The sequence below is a fragment of the Monodelphis domestica genome, chromosome 6 (genome assembly GCF_027887165.1).
Source record: "Monodelphis domestica isolate mMonDom1 chromosome 6, mMonDom1.pri, whole genome shotgun sequence".
NCBI lineage: Eukaryota > Metazoa > Chordata > Mammalia > Didelphimorphia > Didelphidae > Monodelphis > Monodelphis domestica.
In genome coordinates, this window is record NC_077232.1 from 136,729,876 (window position 1) to 136,737,663 (window position 7,788).

Below are 7,788 nucleotides of genomic sequence, written 5' to 3' on the forward strand. Positions count from 1 at the left end.
ACTGGAAGTGAGAGGCTTGTGATATTGAACTCTTCACATTGAAAATGCTTGCAATAAAATATGATACAATGTTGTCAGTCCAAAGTAAAGGAAATAGGGAATGTAGTGGGGCAGGTGGATTGAAGGCTGAGAAAGATGAAAAACATTTGGAACAACCTCAGAGTTGAATTGAATATCATACATAATTGATAAGCTGGGGAAAAAATGTCAGACAGTAGGTCATAGGAGTTTAGAGTTGGAAATCTTAGAGGTTTGGAAGTTGACCTTGGAGTTTAGAGTTTAGAGACCTTAGAGTTTATCTAACCCTCTCATTTTACATATGGGAAAACTGAGACCAAGAGAAAGAAAGTGACTTGCCTATGTATTCCAAAGAAGAGAGCCTGCTCTTTGGGTCTTGTTCCACAGGGTAGTATAAATTGACACAAGTATTGCTTGCTACTCATACAAATATTGAACATTTAGGAAATAAACTCCACTAGTGGCATCTCTCATTGGAGTCGTGAAAATGTAGAGAAAGGTGTCAAATCCTGCTGAGGGAACAGAGGTATGGACTGAGAAAAGGCTATCTCAGATTTCTCAAAGAAAAGATCATTGGTCACTTTGGAGAGAGCAGTTTCAGTGTGTAAAAATTAAAAGATTGTAAATCAATACAAGTGTAATGATAAGACTGGAAACCAGACTGTGGAGAACTAAGACAGGAGTGAGAAAAAAGTAAATGGAAGTGCTTATTGAGATGGCCTTTTCAAGAAATTTAACCTAAAAAAGGAGGAAGATATAGAGTGATAATTAGTGAAGATGGATAGATCCATTGAAAAAATTTTGAGGATAAAGGAGAAATGGGCATGTTTATAAATAATAGAGAAGCTGGTAGGAGACAGGAAGGAATCAAAGAGTAGAGAGGTGATCACTTATGCATGTCGAAGGAGAAGACAAAGAGAAGGGTCACTTTGTGTAAAATGGGCAAAGGCAGAGTCAGCCACAGAAGGCATCTGAGTGATATGAGATGAATTATTGGAGAGAATAGGGACTTCTTGGTGAATGAATTCATTTTTTTCAGCACAATATAAGGGAAGACTCTCATCTGAGAGGAGAGGGGGAAGAGGAACTATAGAGGAGGTTTGAGATTTGATGAAAAGATTTGGAAAAGCTACTATGGTAAATAGAGCAAGGAAAGAACTAGTTTTTGAGAGATAATGTTATAAAATGTAAATATTGGTTCAAAAATCAGAAAACCTGAATTGGGAGGGGTCCTGCTCTTTAATAAATACTTTGTATGCATAAGTAAATGAACAAATGAGGCTCTCTGAGCCTCAGTTTTTCCATCTATAATTTTGCCATAATATTTGTACTACTTAAACTCATAAAGCTATTGTAAAAATAAAGAATTTTTGTAAGACATAAAATAGACCTATAAATGAGTGATTATTGTCATCATAGAGGTCTACAGGCTACATAAATGCAAGCTATTATTTTTATAACTGACAGTTAAAGTATGTTACAAAGAGGACATTTGGTAGCAACACTTCCAAAAGTCTGCTAACCTGTGGAATATACTATAGATTATTTCACTTGACCAAAGGTCCCAAATCTCAGTTCATCCAAGCATTTCACTTTAGTACAGGAATTTTACAGTTCCTATGACTATATAAAATTCTGTAGCTTTTCACTAGAGTAGCTGCCAATGGCCTGTTCTACTGCCTTTACTGAAGCAAAATGTCCAGGACTTCCAGGCATCATGATAGTAAAGATAAAAGATGGCCCTCAAACAAGAAGAATATACTTCACAAGGTGTTATAGTTGTATTTTTTTACACAGAAAATAACACTGATATGATATATGACATGGTTTCTTTATCATTTGGTTTTATGGATCTTTTTCTCTTTGTTGCAATGAATGGATTTGTTGAGGAGAGTTCTCTAGGCATATGATTACTATAATCAACAAAAGGCACCAATAAAAGATTTATCTAATAAACAATACAGGCACCACTACAGAAAGACTCAAACTCATTTCTTTTACTCATAAAACACTAACTCTGCTAAAGAGGAACTATTGATTTTTATACATTTGTCAAAATAATCCTGAAGAATTAACTTTCTAAGAAATTGCCTGCAGAACAACTATAATTTTTATATTTCTACAAACTAGATCAAACCCAATTGCTAAACCACTATTCATCATCACTTTAGAGTCCATCAAGCTAATATCTTATTCTTAAATAAAAGTTGCTTATTTTTGGAAATGATATATATATATATGCAATAGATAGAGCATTGGGCAAGAACTTCAATAATTCAAATCTTTGCTCAAAAATTTAATAGCTGTTTAACCCAGGACAAGTCATTTAACCTATTATCCTTGGTGATCCTCAGTATTCTTAGTGAAATGAGGAGAATAATGGCTGCTACCAGAAGGGCTTCTTGTGAGGATCATATGATATTATGTTTGTTATGATCCTCACAAGAAGCCTTTCGGGTAGCTGCCATTATTATATGTTGAAGTGCTATACAAATGCCAGCTACTTTTATCATTATTATTTTTAGAACTTTTAATACACTGTATATGATATTGGGAATTACTTAAAAAATTGTTTTCTTTCTAAAAAATTTTGGGAGTTTTAAAATAAATTACAATGAAAATATCAAAGGGTTAAACACCATATCAGTCATCTTTATGAGAAACTTGAAAAACAGTATTAAATATAGAAATTATATTTCTAATTTATTCTAATATATTCTATTCTAATATATTCTAAATATAGAAATTAAATGAAGAAAATTAGAATTAATTTTTATTAAAGTATATCATAAAACTACACTGAATTAATAGGGTTTTTTTGATTCCTGGACCATGAGTCAGACTATTTAACCAGACTCGGTGTTTTCAACACACCTATTGGAATTAGATTTAAGTGATTACTACTATCCCAGATTTTTTATTTAACGAATATGTGCATTTTAGATGAATGATTATTTGATGCAAATGCAAAATGTTTATCTGAACCTAGAGTTATAATCCAACAAACATCCAGAGAAAAACTATCACTAAGTTATTAAATGTGAAAAGGGAGTACAAGCATTTATTAAGTATCTACTATGTACCAGCCACAGTGTGCTGAGCATTTTACAAATGTCTCATTTGATCTTCACAGCAACTCTATGAAGTGCTATTAATATCCCCATTTTACAATTGAGGAAACTGAGACAGACAGCTTTAGTGACATGCCCAGGGTTTACTCAGCTGGGAAGTATCTGAGGCTTGATCTGAACTTAGGTTTTCTTGACTCTAGACCCAGCTCTCTGTACACTAGGCCACATCTAGGTGGAAGAAAACACCAGAGCTTTCATTATTACATCAAGAGATTTTATCAGGAATCATAAATTAACTTTTAAAGATCTCATCTACTTATATGTATTATACTACTAGATTCCTTTAATGGCAGGTGGGAACTTTTGAAATGTCTTGCTATTTTTTTGGCAGGTGGTATGCCCTTGCTTTTTTAGGTAGAAACAAACAGGAAAACACAAAATCACATAATATCTCTTTGTAGTGTGTGGTGGTACAGGAGAGGGAGGAAACTAAATTTCAGAAGTTATTGAAACATCCATCGTTTCTGCCTCCTGACTAAGGAAGTATGACAATGTATCCAGCTACCACAAAGACTTTTTCATTTTTGCAAAATGAGCCAGTAGTTTCCTAAAGGAATTGTTTCAAGAAATCATTCAATAGGAGTGAACAACCTGGAGTAAACAAAGGATAAAGGAACTGAAAGTGTTTAAAGAGAAATAACAACCAATACAACGTTTCCCAAATACAACATATCACTGTTACCCTAGATGAGACTTTGATATCATGTTTTTGGTACCGCCCTCAACTGAGGCAAAAAGGTTAAATGATTTACTCAGGGTCACATAGCTAGTATCTTACAGATTTGTACTCAGGTCTACCTAAATTCAAGCCCAGAGTGCTAGCTACTATATGCAATGTACCCCCGAATTAGTTGTAGAACAATGAAAAATGTCCTACACAAAGCATAGACATCCTAAACTATAAGGACTCAGGGTATAAGCAGGAAATTTCAATAAGGCACAGAATTTAGGATGAAGAATAAAGGTACACTGGCCTTAACTAGTGTTGTGAGTTATAACATCTATATATATCTAGGGAAGTAGATTTAACTCTCTAGCCAACACAATCTTTCTCTTCTTGGAAAGATTTCTGTAGCATACCAGGCATGTTAGCATCTGGGAAGTATGATTGATGTATTGATATTGTATCATATATATTCATTTGCCAGAGACATGGTCAGATCACTTAATGTTCATTGTATAGAAGTTACAGTCCAAAGGGCAAGAGAATTCTGAGTGACCACAGGGATCTAGCTTGTCAGACCACATTCCTTTGTAAGGCGCATGTCAGGTTAATCTCCACCTCTTTGATCTTGTCATTGTCAATTCAACCAATATTAAAACCTATGCCATGTTACGTATTCATTGATCATCTCCCAATCAACATTCCTAAAACCTCCAATACATACTGGAGAACAAGTGAAAATCTCTCTCTTACTTCCCTGGATCTTCGGAGTGTTCTGTCCTAACTTTTTCCTCCTGATCTCTCTTTTCTCGTGACGCTGTTTCCCCCATGCTTCCTATTAATCTGTTGGCACTCTTGTCCATAGGAGGCATTAAGGAGTTCTTACTCCCCACGTGTTTTCTTATTCCTCATACTTCCCATTACATGGGAAATATTCACGGAGATCGCGCCACTCCCCATGTGTTTTAACTTTTTGTCTCTGAGTCTTTATTATTCACCTATTTCCTTCAGTCTCCCTTCTCCTTCTCAGGTTATCACCCACAGGTAAAATATATAGGTATCACAAGTGGGTCCTTATGATTTCAATTCAGGAAGGTGCTATATAGTCTGAAGTGACTAATATAGACTTCTGGAGAAAGCAGACCTCTTTGGAGATTGAAAAGATTTTTTTCTTGATTAAGGATGAGTTCTGCAAGGACTAGTTTTCTCACTCCTTTTGTATCTCCAGCATTTAGCACAGTATCTGGCACATAGTAGTTATTAATTGATTAGTAGCTTCCTTTTTCATGGGGATTTAAATACAAAACAAAAGGCAATCACAAATGAGAGCATGAAACCTATTGGTTTCTCAGCTCAGACCTGTGGTTCTAGATTATAAGTTATAAATAGAAACATAGCATTCACAGATAAGGTTTTGTAAATGAATTATAAAGATGGTCTTCAATTTTTTTAAATTTTATTTAATTAGTCAATTTAGAATATTTTTCCATGGCTACAAGAATCGTATTCTTTCCCTAACCCTCCCCCTACCACCTCCCCTAGCCAACACACAATTCCACTGGGTTTTACATGTGTCCTTGATCAAAATCTATTTCCATATTGTTAATGTTTGTACTTAGGATGATCATTTAAAGTCTGCATCCTCAATCATATCCCCCTTGACCCATGTGATCAGGCAGTTTTTTCTTCTGTGTTTCTACTCCCACAGTTTTTCCTCTGAATGTAGATAATGTTTTTTTTTTCTCATAAATCCCTCCAAATTTGTTCTGAATCATTGCATTGCCACTAATGGTGAAGTTCATTACATTGGATTTTACCACAGTGTATCAATCTCTATGTATGATGTTCTCTTGGTTCTGCTCCTTTCACTCTGCATCAATTCCTGGAGGTTGTTCCAGTTCCCATGGAATTCCTCCAGTTCATTACTCTTTTAGGCACAATAGTATTCCATCACCAACAGATACCACAATTTGTTCAGCTATTCCTCAATCACAGGGCATCCCCTCATTTTCCAATTTTTTACCACAACAAAGAGCACAGTTGTGAATATTCTTATACAATTCGTTTTCCCTTATTATCTCTTTGGGGTACAAACTATGGCTAGATCCACAGGCAGACAGTCTTTTAGCGCCCTTTGGGCATACTTCCAAATTGCCATCAAGAATGCTTGAATCAATTCACAACTCTACCAGCAATGCATTAATGTCCCAATTTTGCCACATCTGGCAACATTTATTACTTTCCTTTGCTGTAAAATTGACCAATCTGCAAAGTGGTACCTCAGAGTTGTTTTGATTTGTGTTTCTCTAATTATAAGGGATTTAGAACACTTTTTCATGTGCTTATTAATAGTTTTGATTCCTTTATCTGAAAATTTCCTATTCATGTCCCTTGTCCATTTATCAATTGAAGAATGGCTTGATTTTTTGTACAATTGATTTAGCTCTTTATAAATTTGAATAATTAGACCCTTGTCAGAGGTTTTTGTTATGAAGATTGTTTCCCAATTTGTTGCTTCCCTTCTAATTTTGGTTACAATGGTTTTGTTTGTATAAAAACTTTTTTATTTGAAGTAATCAAAATTATTTATTTTATATTTTGTGACTCTTCCTAAATCTTGCTTGGTTTTAAAATCTTCCCCTTCCCAAAGGTCTGACATGTATACTATTCTGTGTTCACATAATTTACTTATAGTTTCCTTCTTTATGTTCAAGTCATTCACCCATTCTAAGTTTACCTTAGTGTAGGGTGTGAGATGTTAATCCAAAACCAATCTCTCCCATACTGTCTTCCAATTTTCCTAGCAATTTTTGTCAAATAATGGATTTTTGTCCCCAAAGCTGGGATCTTTGGATTTATCATAGACAGTCTTGCTGAGGTCACTTACCCCAAGTCTATTCCACTGATCCTTCTTTCTGTCTCTTAGCCAGTACCATATTGTTTTGATGACCACTGCTTTATAGCAAAGTTTGAGATCTGGTACTGCTAGGTCACCTTCCTTCACATTTTTTTCATTATTACCCTTCATATCCTTGATCTTTTGTTCTTCCAAATGAACCTTGTTATTTTTTTTCTAATTCAGTAAAATGTTTCTTGGTAGTTTGATAGGTATGGCACTAAACAAATAAGTAATTTTGCATAGGATAGTTATTTTTATTTAGTTACTTCATCCTACCCATGAGCAATTAATGTTTTTTTTTTCAGTTATTTAGATCTAGTTTTAATTGTATGGAAAGTGTTTTATAGTTGTGTTCATATAGTTCCTGTGTTTGTCTTGGCAGATAGATTCCTAGGTATTTTATATTGTCTAGGGTGATTTTAGAGTGAATTTCTCTTTCTAATTCTTGCTGCTGAGCTCTATTGGAAATATATAGAAATGCTGATGACTTATGTGGGTTTATTTTGTATCCTGCAACTTTGCTAAAGTTGTTGATTATTTTCACTAGTTTTTTAGTTGATTCTCTAGGATTCTTTAAATAGACTATCATATCATCTGCAAAGAGTGATAGCTTGGTGTTCTCATTGCCTATTTTAATACCTTCAATTTCTTTTTCTTCTCTAATTGCTACAGCTAGTGTTTCTAGTACAGTGTTAAATAATAGAGGTGATAATGGGCATCCTTGTTTCACTCCTGATCTTACTGGGAATGCTTCTAGTTTATCCCCATTGCAGATGATGTTTGCTGATGGTTTTAGATATATATACTGTTTATTATTTTTAGGAAAGGTTCTTCTATTCCTATACTTTCTAGTGTTTTCAATAGGAATGAGTGCTATATTTTATCAAAGACTTTTTTTGCATCTATTAAGATAATCATGTGATTTTTGTTGGTTTGTTTGTTGATGTGGTCATTTGCTTGTTATGTGGATGGTTTTCTTAATATAGAACCATCCTTGCATTCCTGGTATAAATCCCACCTAATCATAATGAATAACCCTCATGATCACTTGCTGGAATCTTTTTGCTTGTATCCTA